The following is an 18381-nucleotide window of genomic DNA, read 5'->3' on the forward strand; positions in this document are numbered from 1 at the left end:
GAATATTCTTACACTGGAATACTTATAAAACAATGAAAATAAACTACAGATACATTCAACCACATGTATAATCTCATCAACAGTACTGAGTGAAAGAACTTAGACACAAAATAAATACTATCTAATGACATTTCTATAGAATTCAAAAACAGGCAGCATTAACCTACGGTGGTAGAAGTCAGTGGTGTTTCCTTCAGGGAGAAAGAAAGGTGCAGTGTTTGAGAAGAGGCATGAGTGGGGTAATGTGTTGGTAATGTTCTATTTTTGAGATCTGGGTAGTGGTTTCTCTGATGTGTTTACTTTGTAGTAATCCACTGAGCTGTATACTTATGTTTTGTGCATTCCTTTGTACATTTTAAAAAAAATATAAGTTCTTAGCTCGGCTCTTAAGGTTGACCACAATCTTCTCCCTACCTGTTTCTCCAATATCTCTCTCTCGCCTCACTAAATGTTATGCTTCAAATATGTCTTAGTCATTTCAGGCCACTATACAAATTATCATAGACTGGATGGCTTAAGTAACATTTATTTCTCCCAGTATGGAGGCTGGGAAGTGCCTTCAGATTCAGTGTCTGGTGAGGGCCCACTTCCCGGTTTGCAGATGGCCATCTTCTTACTGTTGTCTTCAAGTGATGGAAAGCAGAGAAAGGATCAAGTTCTTTCAAGTCTCTTCTTAAAAGAACGCTAATCCCTTAAAAAGACTTCACCCACATGACACAATTACCTCCCAAAGGCCCCATCTCTTAATACCATCTCACTGGCAGTTAGGGTTTCAACATATAAATCTGAGACGAGGGAGGGAACAAATATGTAGTCCATGACAAACTCTACTGATTTATTCACTCATCCCAGAAAAGGTTCTATCTTTTTTCCGTGACCAGGGATTGAACTTGGGGCCACGGCAGTGAAAACACCAAGTCCTAACCACTGGACCGCCAGGGAACTTCCCAGCTTCTGTTATTTTTTAACCTTGTTTTTTTGCTCATGCCATTTCTCACTGAGAATCATCTCCCACATCTCTTCATATCAAAATTCTATCTGCATTGGCATAAAAACAGACACACAGAACACATAGATCAAATGAAACAGAATAGAAACTCAGAAATAAATCCACGCATATTTGGTCAATTTATAACAAAGAAGCCAAGAATATACAATGCAGAAAGGATGGTCTCATCAATAATTGGTGCTGGGAAAACCACACAGCCACAGGCAAAAGAATGAGACTATACCACTATCTCACACCACACACAAAAATCAACTCAAAATGTATTAAAGACTTGAGACCATAAAACTTACTTACTTAAAAACTTTAGCTTACTTTCAGTAAGACCTGAAACCATAAAACATCTAGAAGAACATAGGGGATATGATTTTTAACACTGGTCTTGGCAATGATTTTTTTTGGATTTAGTACCAAAAACAAAGGCAACAAAATCAAAAATAAACAAGTGTGACTACATAAAACTAAAGACTTCTGCACAGCAAAGGAAACCATAAACGAAATTGAAAGGCAACCTATGGAACGGGAGAAAATATCTACAAATCATATATCTGATAAGAGGTTAACATCCAAAATATATAAAGAATTCATAGAACTCAATAGAAAAAGCCCAACCTGATTTATAAATAGGCAGAGGAACTGAGTAGACTTTTTTCTACTTTTTTCTAAAGAAGACATACAACTGGACAACAGGTATATGAAAAGGTGCTCAACATCACTAATCATCAGGGAAATGCAAATCAAAACCACAATGAGATATCACCTTATACCTGTTAGAATGGCTACTATCAAAAAGACAATGGATGACAAGTGTTGGAAAGGATGTGGAGAAAAGGGAACCCTTGTGCACTGTTGGTGAAAATGTAAATTAGTGTAGCCCCCTATGGAAAACAATATGGAGGTTCCTCAAAAATTAAAAATAAAACTATCTTATAATCCAGCAATTTCACTTCTGGGTATATGTCTGAAGGGAAAGAAATCATTATCTTAAAAAGATATCTAGGGACTTCCTTGGTGGCACAATGGTTAAGAATCCACCTGCCAACGCAGGGGACACGGGTTTGAGCCCTGGTCCGGGAAGATCCCACATGCTGCGGACAGCAACTAAGCCCATGCACCACAACTACTGAGCCTGAGTTCTAGAGCCCGCGAGAGCCACAACTACTGAGGCCACATGCTGCAGCTACTGGAGCCGTGTGCCTAGAGCCCATGCTCCACAACAAGAGAAGCCACAGCAATGAGAAGCCCATGCACCATAACGAAGAATAGCCCCCGCTGGCCACAACTAGGGAAAGCCCATAAGCAGCAACGAAGACCCAACACAGCCATAAATTAATTAATTAATTAATTAATTTAAAAAAGATATCTGCACCCCCATGTTCATTGCAACATTATTTACAGTAGCCAAGACATGGTAACTACCTAAGTATCCATCAACAGATGAACAGATAAAGAAAATGCAAAACAATGGAATATTATTCAGCCACGAAAAGGAAATTCTTCCCTTTGCAACATGGACGGACCTTCAGGGCATTATGCTAAGTGAGATAGGTCAGACAGAGAAAGACAAATACTGCATTATCTAACGTATATGTGGAATCTAATGTGTGGAGGTTTTGCCCACATCATCAAGCAATTCTCAGACACCAGCTAGGTGTTCTACAATTCAACTTAATTCTGACACTGTCTACCCAAAGATAGTATTAGATTCCACAAGTTAAGGGATCAATCCCACAAGACTGTCCTCGACTTCAGGTGCCAATCACAAACCCAGGTCATTACCTAGGTTTCTGATTAACTGGCTATAAATCACGGGTTCCCATGACCCCCTCCTTGGGTCCCATTAATTTGCTAGAACAGATCACAGAACTCAGGGAACTAGTCTGCTTGCTAGATTGCAGTTTATTACAAAAGATATTAAAGGATACAAATCAGCAGCCTCATGAAGAAGTACATAGGGTGAAGCCCTTAACAAAGGAGTCTCTGTCCTAGTGGGGTTTGAGGCCTGACTTAGTAGTATGTAGAAGCATTTTGGTTCACCAACCTGGAAGTTCTCCAAATCTCCTCCTTTTAGTTTTAAGGAGGATTCACTATATAGGCATGATTGATTGAATCACTGGCCATTGGTGATTGATTCAACCTCCAGCCCCTCCCCAGAAATCAGGGGGTGGGACTGAAAGTTTCAACCCTCCATTTAAGGTTGGTACCCACAGTAATTACCCCAACCCACATTTTTAGGGGATATCCAAAAGTCACCTCATTAATATAAACTCAGCTGTGATTGAAAGAGGCTTGTTATGGATAACAAGACACTCATTTCACCTTTATGGCTCCGAAGTGTTTTCAGGAACTGAGGGCAAGAGATCAAATATTATAATAAAAGATGTACCCATTGCTCTTATCACTCAAGAAATTCCAAGGGTTTTGAGAACTGTGAGCCAGGAAGCATAGACGAAGACCAAATATATACAAGAAATACATCTGAGTGACCAATTATATATTTCTTACAAATCACAATATTGCACAGCCCAAGACAAAATTGTGTTGTGAAACCAGAAGTTGTTTCTTCCCCAACTTTCTTCCATTTCTCATGTCTTCCTCCACTCTCACCCCTGCCCATACTGTCTCCTTCCTCTTTTCCCTTCCTTCTCAGAGATCAATACTGACACAGAACAGGATGTAGATAGATAGACAGGTAGATAGATAGATAGATAAAGATAGAAAGACTCAACATTTAGTATAAGAAATTGGCTCATGTTATTATGATGGCTGACAAGTCCCAAGATCTATAGTTGGCAAGCTGGAGACCCAGGAGAGCCAGTGGTGCAGTTCAAGCCCCAAAGCTGGTAGGCTTAAGACTCCATAAGAGCCAATGTTTCATCCAAAGATAGGAAGAGACTGATGTTCCAGTTCATCAGTCAGGCAGGAGGAGTTCCCTCTTACTCATGGGAGGGTCTTCCCTTTTTTCTATTCAGGCCTTCAATTGACTGGATGAGACTCACCCACATAAGGCAGGGCAATCTGCTTTACTCAGTCTACCGATTCAAATGTTAATTTCATCCAAAAACACCTTCACAAACATACTCAGAATAATGTTTGACCAAACATTTGAGCACCCCATGGTCCAGATCAGTTGATACATAAAATGAGCCATCACAACTGCCTTCCCAGCTTTTCCCTCTTATTTCTGGAAAAAAGTACTATATTGTTCCTTTAGAAAATTTATACATCTTCACTGTCAAATGTATAGATTGTATAGGATTGAACATTTTTACCTCCAACTCTAAAAGAGAACCCTAAAATTATCCAGATATTCTATCCACTTGACCACAGTGCTTGCTTGGTACAGAGATAGACAAGAGTTAATAGAGTTAATGGGCTAATAATAACAATCATTATTGTTTGTTATATTATTATTACCCCACTTGTTGTATTATTATTATTACCCCATTTGTTGTATTATTATACAACAAATATTACCCCACTTAACAATCACAACACCCCATTGGGACATATGCTCCCAAAAAGACGAGAAAGCTTTGAGAGAAAACAGAAGCTTTGACTCTTTAACTGGATTTAGTAATGTAAAGATCTGACAACTGGAACTGCCCTCTCCATTATGCTCATAAGGAAAGTCAGCCTGAGAATAGAAGCAACCCAGAAGGGGCTCTTGGTGATATGATATGAGCACTGAATCAAGTTGCACATGAAGCCAGGCTCACCTGTGGACTTTTCAGTTGCATGCGTCAGTAAATTCCCTGTTTTTATTTAAGCCAGTTTGAGTTGGGTTACTGTCACTTGGAACAACAAAATTCATAACTGATGTAGAAACTGATACCAAAAGTAGGGTGTTGTAAGAGACAAACCCTAGAATGTGGAAGTGACTGAATCCATGTAAGTACAAAGTAGGAAACTGAGAATCCCTAGTGGACTAAGTAAATAGGATCAGGGATGTGCATATAACCCAAGCCTAGCTACTGACATGTTAGGAAATATTAGCTGGGGCTTCTGGGAAAAAGAAGCATTGACTCTTCAAATATATTTGATGGTACTGAAATATGTGAGCCACAGAAAGGGAGCCTGGATGAGATAGAGACAATCTAAAGGATGCACAGCCTAAAGACTGATCCTGGTAATAATTTTTGAACCCTGAGTCAAAGTGTATTAGTCTGGGTCAAGTTAGGAGACAAAAACCATATAGAAAGATAAACATGGAAAGTTTAATATTAAAAATTATTAAACTATACTAAGTGAGTAACTATAGCACATAGGCAAATTTTATATGGTACCCTAGGGCTGAGGAAGAATACCTAAGGAAGGATAAAACTTGGGAGGGAGCCTCATCCCCAAGGCTGGGGTTCAGACCTTCTAGAAGAAAGCATAGTTTGTTACACTGGATAACTCAGAAATGAACTGGGTTTCCCAGACTGGAGCTGTTCTGCAGTTGCTGGGCAATTAGGAAGCAACTCTGTTGAGTGCAGGTAAGGAGCAGGTAATCTGCAATGGTAAAGGACAGAAACCTTCTGGGCACAGTCAAAGCAAGCAAGGCTTACAGAGGGAGCAGTGGCTGGCTTGATGGAAATCCTCTGGGGCGCTGGCAGTTTGCACAAGAACTTACAAAGGGAAATGGGGCACTGATTCAGACAGGAAGGCTTTAGAGTGCTAATTTCCATGTCAAGTGCACAGCATTTAGGTTATTGCCAGGCCAAGGCTGAAAGGTTACCAAAGGACCATGTTCTGGGCACATGACTGGGACAGAGATTCACCTTATACCCACACTGCTAGCCCAGTAGGCATCAGCCAGACAAGGTAGGAGAGCACCTTCCCCCTGCAAGGTCCCTCCAGTGCCCTCTACTGAGAATGCTTAACACAGGTCTCACTTTAAAGGAGAAAAACACTAAAAGAAACTGAAAGGTGAATTTGAAGCCGAGAGGCAATAATTTGATAAGTGGCACACAGGTCATGAGAGCCAATAAATTCCATTTTTGTTTTAGACACTTTCTATTGTATTTTCTGAATATTGCAATTGAAAGACTGCTGACTGATGTAAGACCCAGTCCTCATACCATCTATAGCTAAGTTGAGTTTTTCATTGAACATTGTATTCTTTCCTGACAGCCTTTCTGCCACCATTTCCTATCCAAAATCTTTCTGCCCAGGTGTCGCTTTTTTAGTTAGAATCCTACTTTTGTCACTGACATACATGGTAGCCTATCAATAACATTTTTATTTTAATAAGAGCATTCAAGAAAATGAGGGTTTTAAAAGAGAAGGATGATGGAGTTTTTAGGTACCTTGACAAGTTGATAAAAAAATACTTTAGGGACACTGGTACTGCGGGTTCTTCTCCAATAATTACACTATTATCTATAATATAGTCAGAATTTTCCAGTCTTTCAATTCTGTCTGGTCCTTCTAGAATTCTACAGTGGCAACAAAACATGACCTAATAAGGAATGATTTATTTTCGGTATGAAAGAAAAGAAACCTAAGTAAGCAACCATAATGGTCATAGACTATTTAGGTAAAAAGACAATTGCTTTTTATGCTTTTTTAAAAAGAATAAACAGAACTGCCAGGGAATAGAATTAAGAAAGCAAAAATTTTACTCAGTACTCTTAGTGATTAAAATACTTATTTTATGGAGGACTGCAAGGGATTTATAAAAGTCCTTAATTGGACAATACTGCCCCTTTGAAAAGCTGGATTTTAAAATTTAGGTTTATATATATATATATATATATATATGTATGTACACACTTTTTTAGTAAACATCAGTAATTTTTCCTGAACTCCTTAGTAGTCCTGTATATATAATGGTAAAGCTGGTCATTTTTATTTCTTGATAAGTGTTTCTTAGTCCTAGGGCTTTATAACCACGAAGTTTATTATTAAAAAGTTTTAGTTCAGGGCTTCCCTGGTGGCACAGTGGTTGAGAATCTGCCTGCCAATGCAGGGGACACGGGTTCGAGCCCTGGTCTGGGAGGATCCCACATGCCGTGGAGCAACTAGGCCCATGAGCCACAATTACTGAGCCTGCGCGTCTGGAGCCTGTGCTCCGCAACAAGAGAGGCCGCGATAATGAGGCCCGTGCACCGCGATGAAGAGTGGCCCCCACTTGCCGCAACTGGAGAAAGCCCTCGCACAGAAACGAAGACCCAACACAGCCATAAATAAATAAATAAATAAATAAATAAATAATTAAAACAAAAAAATGTTTTAGTTCACCTCAAATAGTTTCTGTGCTATTTGGAAAAAGTATCTAGGGGGAAATTCACGTAAGAAGAGTAAACCCAATTTAACAGAAAACATGGAAAATTGTTGACGAAATGCTTTATGTGTGCGTGTGGTTGGCCCAGAGGAAGCATCAGACTGGCTCTGGGAGTGGGAAGCAGAGTGAAAAGATGCAGTGTCTCCTCCTCTGTCTGCTTGTGTTGGATAAATGGATCATTTTATTGTCAGGTTGGTTGAGACTGAATGCCAACATTATACAGGAAGATCCCAAAGGTATGCAGTACAGGGGATGCTGTTGCAGCTTCCTTCATTTGATGCTATTAAATGAGCTCACAGTCGGTAAGATAAAACTTAGAAAATCTGAAGGTCAATAAGTGCCTAGTTTTATAGCATGAGTTTAAGTTCAAACTTTTCATTACTTTATGTGTGCTTCTATGGAAAAACCATATCTAAAACAACACTCTGACAGATGAAATTTACCAGAGAAATGAAACAAAACTTACCGTGAACTGCTGTACCAATTGGTAGAGTTTTTTTTCCTTTCAATAACAATAGGAGGGGACCTTCAAGATGGCAGAGGAGTAAGACGTGGAGATCACCTTCCTCCCCACAAATACATCAAAAATACATGGATGTGTGGAACAGCTCCTACAGAACGCTGGCAGAAGACCTCAGACTTCCCAAAAGGCAAGAAACTCTCCATGTACCTGGGTAGGGCAAAAGAAAAAAGAAAAAACAGAGACAAAAGAATAGGGACGGGACCTGCACATCTGGGAGGGAGCTGTGAAGGAGGAAAAGTTGCCATACACTAGGAAGTCCCTTCACTGGCGGAGATGGGGGGTGAGTTGGGGGGAAGCTTTGGAGCCATGGAGGAGAGTGCAGTGCAGAGGGCAAAGTGGAGAGATTCCCGCACAGAGGAGCGGTGTCGACCAGCACTCACCAGCCCGAGGGGCTTGTCTGCTCACCCGCCGGGGCAGTGGGGGCTGGGAGCTGAGGCTCGGGCTTCAGAGGTCAGATTCCAGGGAGAGGACTGGGGTTGGCTGTGTGAACACAGCCTGAAGGGAGCTAGTGCGCCACAGCTAGCCCGGAGGGAGTCCAGGAAAAGGTCTGGACCTGCCTAAGAGGCAAGAGACCATTGTTTTGGGGTGCGCAAGGAGAGGGGATTCAGAGCACCACCTAAACGAGCTCCAGAGATGGGCGCAAGCCGTGGCTATCAGCTTGGATCCCAGAGACGGGCATAAAACACTAACGCTGCTGCTGCCGCCACCAAGAAGCCTGTGTGCGAGCACAGGTCTCTATCTACCCCTTTGCCCCCCCCCGGGAGCCTGTGCAGCCTGCCACTGCCAGGGTCCCGTGATCCAGGGACAACTTCCCCAGGAGAACACACGGTGCGCCTCAGGCTGCTGCAACATCAGGCTGGCCTCTGCCACCGCAGGCTCGCCCCGCATCTGTACCCCTCCCTCCTGGCGGCCTGAGTGAGCCAGAGCCCCCGAATCCGCTGCTCCTTTAACCCCATCCTGTCTGGGCGGGAACATATGCCTGAGGGCGACCGACACGCAGAGGCAGGGCCAAACCCAAAGCTGAACCCCAGGAGCTGTGCGAACAAAGAAGAGAAAGGGAAATCTCTCCCAGCAGCCTCAGGAGCAGCAGATTAAATCTCCACAGTCAACTTGATGTACCCTGCATCTGTGGGTACCTGAATAGACAACAAATCATCCCAAAATTGAGGAGGTGGACTTTGGGAGGAACTGTAGACTTGGGGTTTGCTGTCTGTGACTGATTTATTTCTGATTTTTATGTTTATCTCAGTGCAGTTTTTAGGGCCTATTATCATTGGTGGATTTGTTTATTGGTTTGGTTGCTCTCCTCTTTTTTTATTATTATTTTTTTATTTTAATAATTACTTTTTATTTATTTTTTTCTTTTTTTCTCCCTTCTCTTCTGAGCCGTGTGGCTGACAGGGTCTTGGTGCTCTGGGCTAGTGTCAGGTCTGAGCCTCTGAGGTGGGAGAGCCGAATTCAGGACACTGGACCACCAGAGACCTCCCGGCCCCATATAATATCAATCGGTGAGAGCTCTCCCAGAGATCTCCATCTCAACGCTAAGACCCAGCTCCACCCAACGGCCAGCAAACTCCAGCTCTGGATGCCGAATGCCAAACAACTAGCAAGACAGGAACACAACACCACCCATTAGCAGAGAGGTTGCCTAAAATCATACTAAGTTCACAAACACCCCAAAACACACCACCAGACACAGCCCTGCCCACCAGAAAGACAAGATCCAGCCCCACACACCAGAACACAGGCACCAGTCCCCTCCACCAGGAAGCCTACACAAGCCACTGAACCAACCTCACCCACTGGGGGCAGACACCAAAAACAATGGGAACTACGAACGTGCAGCCTGCGAAAAGGAGACCCCAAAGACAGCAAGTTAAACAAAATGAAAACACAGAGAAATATGCAGCAGATGAAGGAGCAAGGTAAAAACCCAGCAGACCAAACAAATGAAGAGGAAATAGGCAGTCTACCTGAAAAAGAATTCAGAGTAATGATAGTGAAGATGATCCAAAATCTTGGAAATAGAATGGAGAAAATACAAGAAATGTTAACAAGGACCTAGAAGAGCTAAAGAGCAAATAAACAATGATGAACAACACAATAAATGAAATTAAAAATACTCTAGAAGGGATCAATAGCAGAATAACTGAACAGGTAATCAGATAAGAACAGAAGAACAGATAAGTGACCTGGAAGATAAAATAGTGGAAATAACTACTGCAGAGCAGAATAAAGAAAAAAGAATGAAAAGAATTGAGGACAGTCTCTGAGAACTCTGGGACAACATTAAACTCACCAACATTTGAATTATAGGGGTCCCAGAAGAAGAGAACAAGAAAGGGACTGAGAAAATATTTGAAGAGATTATAGTTGAAAACTTCCCTAATATGAGAAAGGAAATAGTCAAACAAGTACAGGAACTGCAGAGTGTCCCACACAGGATAAATCCAAGGAGAAACACTCCAAGACACATATTAATCAAACTATCAAAAATAAAATGCAAAGAAAAAATCTTAAAAGCAGCAAGGGAAAAGCAACAAATAACATATAAGGGAATCCCCATAAAGTTAACAGCTGATCTTTCAGCAGAAACTCTGCAAGCCAGAAGGGAGTGGCAGGACATATTTCAAGTGATGAAAGGAAAAAACCTACAACCAAGATTAATCTACCTAGCAAGTATCTCATTCAGATTCGACGGAGAAATTAAAACCTTTACAGACAAACAAAAGTTGAGAGAATTCAGCACCACCAGACCAGCTTTACAACAAATGCTAAAGGAACTTCTCTAGGCAGGAAACACAAGAGAAGAAAAAGACCTACAATAACAAACCCAAAACAATTAAGAAAATGGTAATAGGAACATACATATTGAAAATTACCTTAAATGTAAATGGATTAAATGCTCCCACCAAAAGACATAGACTGGCTGAATGGATACAAAAAGAAGACCTGTATATATGCTGTCTACAAGAGACCCACTTCAGACCTAGGGACATATACAGACTGAAAGTGAGGGGATGGAAAAAGATATTCCATGCAAATGGAAATCAAAAGAAAGCTGCAGTAGCAATTCTCATATCAGACAAAATAGACTTTAAAACAAAGACTATTACAAGAGACAATGAAGAACACTACATAATGATCAAGGAATCAATCCAACAAAAAGATATAACAATTGTAAATATTTATGCACCCACCATAGGAGCACCTCAATACATAAGGCAAATGCTAACAGCCATAAAAGGGGAAATTGACAGTAACACAGTAATAGTACGGGACTTTAACACCCCACTTTCACCAGTGGACAGATCATCCAAAATGAAAATGATCAAGTGGGGTTTATCCCAGGAATGCAAGGATTCTTCAATATACACAAATCAATCAATGTGATACACCAAATTAACAAATTGAATGATAAAAACCATATGATCATCTCAATAGATGCAGAAAAAGCTTTTGACCAAATTCAACACTCATTTAGGATAAAAATTCTCCAGAAAGTAGGCATAGAGGGAACCTACCTCAACATAATAAAGGCCATATATGACAAACCCACAGCCAACATCGTTCTCAGTGGTGAAAAACTGAAACCATTTCCACTAAGATCAGGAACAAGACAAGGTTGCCCACTCTCACCACTATTATTCAATATAGTTTTGGAAGTTTTAGCCACAGCAATCAGAGAAGAAAAAGAAATAAAAGGAATCCAAATCAGAAAAGAAGAAGTAAAACTGTCACTGTTTGCAGATAACATGACACTATATATAGAGAATCCTAAAGATGCTACCAGAAAACTAGTCGAGCTAATCAATGAATTTGGTAAAGTAGCAGAATACAAAATTAATGCACAGAAATCTCTTGCCTTCCTATACACTAAAGATGAAAAAATCTGAAAGTGAAATTAAGGAAACACTCCCACTTACAACCAAAAGAATAAAATACCTAGGAATAAACCTACCTAAGGGGACAAAAGACCTGTATGTAGAAAACCGTAAGACACAGATGAAAGAAATTAAAGACAAAACAAACAGATGGAGAGATATACCGTGTTCTTGGATTGGAAGAATTAACACTGTGAAAATGACTATACTACCCAAAGCAATCTACAGATTCAATGCAATCCCTATCAAACTACCAGTGGCGTTTTTCACAGAACTAGAGCAAAAAATTTCACAATTTGTATGGAAACACAGAAGACCCCGAATAGCCAAAGCAGTCATGAGAAAGAGAAATGGAGCTAGAGGAATCAGGTTCCCTGACTTCAGACTATACTACAAAGCTACAGTAATCAAGACAGTATGGTACGGGCACTAAAACAGAAATATAGACCAATGGAACAGGATAGAAAGCCCAGAGATAAACCCATGCACAAATGGTCACCTTATCTTTGATAAATGAGGTAAGAATATACAATGGAGAGACGATAGCCTCTTCAATAAATGGTGTTGGGAAAACTGGACAGCTACACGTAAAAGAATGAAATTAGAACACTCCCTAACACCATATACAAAAATAAACTCAAAATAGATTAAAGACGTAAATGTAAGGCCAGACACTATAAAACAATTAGAGGAAAACACAGGCAGAACACTCTATGACATAAATCACAGCAAGATCCTTTTTGACCCACCTCCTAGAGAAACGGAAATAAAAACAAAAATAAAGAAATGGTACCTAATGAAACACAAGCTTTTGCACAGCAAAGGAAACCATAAACAAGACAAAAAGACAACCCTCAGAATGGGAGAAAATATTTTCAAACGAAGCAACTGACAAAGGATTAATTTCCAAAGTATACAAGAAGCTCACCCAGCTCAATATCAAAAAAGGAAATAACGCAGTCCAAAAATGGGCAGAAGACCTAAACAGACATTTCTCCAAAGAAGATATACAGATGGCCAACAAACACATGAAAGGATGTTCAACATCACTAATCATTAGAGAAATGCAAATTAAAACTATAATAAGGTATTACCTCACACCAGTCAGAATGGCCATCATCCAAAAATCTACAAACAATAAATGCTGGAGAGGGTGTGGAGAAAAGGGAACCCTCCTACACTGTTGGTGGGAATGTAAATTGATACAGCCACTATGGAGAACAGTATGGAGGTTCCTTAAAAAACTGAAAATAGAACTACCATACGACCCAGCAATCCCACTACTGGTCATGTACCCTGAGAAAACTGTATTTCAAAGATTCATGTACCACAATGTTCATTGCAGCTCTATTTACAATAGCCAGGACATGGAAGCAACCTAAGTGTCCATCGACAGATGAATGGATAAAGAAGACGTGGCACATATATACAATAGAATATTACTCAGCCATAAAAAGAAATGAAATTGAGTTATTTGTAGTGAGGTGGACAGCCCTAGAGTCTGTCATACAGAGTGAAATAAGTCAGAAAGAGAAAAACAAATACCATATGCTAACACATATATATGGAATCTACAAAAAAAAAGAAAATGGTTCTGAAGAACCTAGGGGCAGGACAGGAATAAAGAGCAGACGTAGAGAATGGAGTTGAGGACATGGGGATGGGGAAGGGTAAGCTGGGACGAAGTGAAAGAGTAGCATTGGCATATATACACTACCAAATGTAAAATAGATAGCTAGTGGGAAGAAGCTGCATAGCACAGGAAGATCAGCTCGATGCTTTGTGACCACCTAGAGGGGTGGGATAGGGAGGGTGGGAGGGCGACGCAAGAGGGAGGAGATATGAGGATATATGTATACATACAGCTGATTCATTTTGTTATACAGCAGAAAGTAACACAACATTGTAAAGCAATTATACTCCAATAAAGGTGTTTTAAAAAAATTTTTTTAAGTAAAAAAAACCCCAAAACAATAGCAACAGTCACTTAGAATGTGTGAAAAGCCCAAGCCCTAATGATGGATGGCAATTTAATTTGAAATATCAGAAATACATTCTATGTTCATTTAGAAAATTGTGACTGGGTTACATACCAGGAACATTCATCTATTCACTCCACAAAAATTTATTATCTATTATATGCCAGTAGACCATGGTTCCTGCCTGTGTAATAGTCTGTCTAGCATATGAGAAAGTTTTGTTGTTGTAAACATCTGTGATTATCATATGTTAAATGGGCACCACACTTTAAGAAGAACATAATAAAAATAATAATCATTTTTATTTAGTAACATAATTTCCAAAAAAGTTCATATATATATCATCAGTGATAGTATCCAATATATTTACTGACTGGTACAGCAAGGCTCCAACAAACCAAAATGTAAATAGAATAAGATTGATTTTGGAAGAAATTTGTGGAGTACAGAATCTCAGCCATTATGTCCACTTGTATGTGTGGTTTGAAAGTTTCCACAGAGCCAGGGACAGGACCTTAAAATGGAATGTGTCTCCACACCATAAGCAAGATGAAGGCTAACAAGAAATCATAATATTGGCAAATAGAAATTGATCATTAATTCATATTTACTACATGTATACCATGTGTCAGAAACACATTTGGAGGTATAGAAGAAGTAAAATAAGTCCTAGGATGATAGCAGGAATTTGGAAGGAAAGAAACAGGATGATCCAGAAGGAGAAAGAATAAATGAACTTCAAGGAGATGTTGTGAAGGACATTTTTCACAACTATCACAGCTATTTCCTCTGTGAAGTAGTCAAGGTAATCTGTTAAGAGAAAACAGTGCAGCATTAAGTGCAAAAGTTGTTAAGAGTAGTAAAAAATTACCAGCATAGGGAATGGGTAAGGATATGTTAAGATTTGCTAGACAATACTGAGAGTCAGTAGTTGGAAATCATAAATGTATAAGGCAGGCAATCAACATGGTTATATGATTTGTTTCAGTATTACTCAATGCCTAGTTCCAGGATCAGAACAAACAGATGGTTAGATTATTCTAGAATTGAGGATTAGGATAATGGAATAACAAGGTCATATGAGTGTTGAGAACTGAGAGCACTGGTGAGAGAGATTCAGCTGAAGTACCATGGGTTGACAGCTGGATTGAATAAGGAAATGAAGCCAAAGGAGGCTTATCGATCAAGAACATATGAAGCAAAGAAAGTAGAAGAATCAATGAGAGTGAAGAGCAGCTGCTTCCCTGCATAAAACCTGCAGAAGGGCATTCTGCGGCCTGGAAGAAGAGTTTAATTTACTTCTGATAACAAGGCTTTCTATAATCATGTTTGCCTAGCCAGTTCATTTCTTATTCCTTCCCCCAAATACTCCCAGGAATCCACATGTCCTGGCATACCCAATGACTATGCTGCTTCCTGTTTTCAAGTCACTGCTGTTCTTTCTGAAGAGCTCCTTCTCTTCTCCTAAATCCCCATTCACCTGATGGACTTCTCAGCCTTCAAGACTCATCTCAAGAATCTTTTCCTTTTTAAAGTCTCCTGTGGTAATCTGTCTGCAAAAAAGAGCTGCCAATTTTCATCCCATCCCAGTACACTCATGCCATTACTCCAACAAAAAACCCTTGATTATGGGCAGGCCAATAGAATGCTAAAGAACTGGCACTGTACCAGTTCCAGCTTAACACAACTAGCATGCTATAAATTTCAGGCTATCCTGCATGGAGTACAGACATCATGCAGAGAAGAAGGCCAAGGGAGGAGAGTTGACATATAGCACCCATACCCCCAGACATGTAAATAAGACCTTCCTGGCCCTTCCTGCCCATTTCAGCCACCAGTTGAATGCAGGTGGAGCCCAGTCAACCCACAGAATGGTAAGAAATAAATCAGTGCTATTTTAAGCCACTAAATGTGGGGTTTTAGTTATATAATTATAGATTAATGATATATCTCCCATTTTCAACTCAAGTGCAACTGCTCAAACTTTCCACTGTATCACACTACTGTACCTAAAATATACCTCTATTATTTTACTTATCACACTAGGATTGCAAAAAATGTTTGCATATCCACTCCCTTCCTATTCTGTGAAATATCTCAGTACAATTTTGTGTGTATATATATATATGTGTGTGTGTATATATATATGTATATATATATATACATACATATATATATATGTATATATATATACATATATATATGTATATATATATACATATATATATATATGTATCTCCTAAATCTTAGCACACAACATATGATAGATACTCAATATATGATGTGAACTAAGTTGAATCTAAATTGAGTTAGTGGGAGGGAGAGAGGGAGAAATAAAGACGCTATGCTCAGTCACTGGAATTTCATGGTTAAATATTTCACAAGTGGAGCAGTTTCTAGAAAAATATGGAAACATGTTGGAGGTGAAGTTGGCTCAGGTACAATCTAGGAATTGAGGTAAGAGTGGGTGCATCATTGAGGATGTGGACTTGTGGCCTAGTATGATGATGGAATTTGTGTAGAGTGGAAGATGGTGATCCTGAATGGGGAGAGATTGTGAACTTCAGAAAAGAAGAGGCTGTGAGTGACATGTTTTCACAATTCCAACAATGCTCTTAAAGCAACAGTGGACAATTAAGATGATGAGGGTCCAACCTTCTGCCCAAAATACGCTCAAGAGAGAAAAAGTAAATCTGTACTCCACAAGCGTATTATAAGTAAGTATATTATTCTGGTTTTCCAATCAGCCATTTGAGTGCACCTTCTCAGTCTCCTCCCCCTGAATCCTTTTGTTCCATAGCCACTGAAAGCTTTCTGCTCAATCCTCTTCCCTACACCTATTCTCTGGGCTATCTGAGTCACTCTTATGGCTTCAACCATCACTTAATCTGAACTTTCTCACCCCATATCTTTCATGAGCTTCAGGACTGTTATTTCCAATTCTCTTCTGAATATCTCCACTCTCTGGTCTTTCGGATATATCAAAGTCAAGACGTTAAAGCGCAAACTGATTATTTTCTATTCAAACCATGATTTTCCTCCTGTATTTCCCAGCCCAGTAAATGGCATCACTGCCCACTTGGTCAGTATAGAAAGAAACAGCACAATGGTTACAAGCTTGGGTTCTGGGATTAGTCAAATAGAATGTGCTTGAATCTGTCCTTCATAGATTACTACCCACATGATAACTGGCAAATTACTTAACTTTTCAAAGCTTCAGTTTTTGTCATCTGTTATAATCCTCAAAAGCTTGTGAAGAGGATTAAATAAATGCCTATCCAAACCCTCAAAACGAAACATGCAAACTAGACCTCTTGAAGCCATCCTTAACTTTTTCCCCTTCCCTTAGCACCCGACTCTCCCAAGCAACTGACCACAAAGCTCTATTAATTGCTTCTAAAAGGTATCTTGGGACTTCCCTGGTGGTCCAGTGGGTAAGACTCCAAGCTCCCAATGCAGGGAACCTGGGTTCGATCCCTGGTCGGGAACTAGATCCCGCATAAATGCCGCAACTAAGAGTCCGCATGCCGCAACGAAGATCCCGTGTGCCACAACTAAGACCTCGCGCAGCCAAAATAAATAAATAAACTTTTTTTTTTTTTAAATAGGTATCTTAAAATATGCCTTTGTCCATTGTCACTTTCACTGCCCTAGCATAATACTGAAACGTACTTCAAATGTCCATTACTAATCTAGCCTAAACTGCCTTTCACACCAGTGTCAGAGATAGCTTTTCAAAAATACAAATCATATCACATCCTTGTCTTCACCTTCAAATTTTTTCAATTGTTCATTTCCCACAAAAGTAATGCCAAACTAAAAAAAAAAAAAAAGTAATGCCAAACTCTTTAGAATCTTATATTTGCCATCTTTCCCTGATTTACCTTTACAGTCTAACTGTACATCATTTCTCACCATTCCCTAGATTTTACACTGTCATTCTCCAAACATACTCTTCTGCCTTCATGTCTATTTCCTTTCCTACATACTCAGTCCTCACTTCTCCTCTGAGAATTCTTGCTCAGGCTCAAATATGATTCCCTCTGTGTTGTCTTCTCAGAACCCCCAAGGACATAGATTGCTCCCTCATCTGTTTTCCCTTAGTACTGTATACAAACCTGTCATAGCCTTTATCACACTACAGTATAGCTATTAATTCATTTGTCTATCTGTCCAGCTATACTCTGATCTCCTCCTCAGAGACACTAATAGTGAAATATTTATTATGGCATCACCAATCTCTAACATAGTTCCTGGAATATACCAGTACATGTGAGATGCTCGATAAATTGTTGAGAGAATGGATGAATGAATGAATGAACAAAGAAACTATGTAGCCTGAATGGTTCTGGCTCTACATTATTTAAATATGAATTAAATCCAAATAGTTCCAGTACATAAAAAGAGAAAATCCTGAAACTTAGGCACTAACTTGAAATACATGATCTACAAGTATTTTTCCCAGCTCCAAAATTCTGTGATATTATCATAAACTGAGCTAAAGATTTTCTCCAGGCAAGTAGGATTAGAATTTTGTCTGGGACACACAAATTTGTAGAATGAGGTCTAGTGAGTTGTTTAGGGTGTGTTTCTAATTAATTCTATCATATTACCGTTAATAAATTATGTTTTGTGAAGTTTATACTTTTCAATTTAGCAAAATTGAATTATGCACAATAGTTGATATTTCAAAATGATAACATAGGGAAGAAAGTGTTTTT

At 39.6% G+C, this 18381-nt stretch overlaps 1 long non-coding RNA gene across 4 annotated transcripts in view; it reads right to left on the reverse strand.

Annotated features, from left to right (window-relative positions):
• LOC309613377 overlaps positions 1–18381 on the reverse strand; it is an 87206-nt gene that overhangs the window by 56083 nt on the left and 12742 nt on the right. For all 4 annotated transcript variants that reach the window (XR_014235687.1, XR_014235688.1, XR_014235689.1 and 1 more), the window contains exon 3: positions 7741–7944. This is a non-coding gene — a long non-coding RNA (uncharacterized lncRNA). The remainder of the gene's footprint in view (positions 1–7740; positions 7945–18381) is intronic.

Source organism: Balaenoptera borealis (assembly GCF_965194805.1).
Source record: "Balaenoptera borealis genome assembly, chromosome: 1".
NCBI lineage: Eukaryota > Metazoa > Chordata > Mammalia > Artiodactyla > Balaenopteridae > Balaenoptera > Balaenoptera borealis.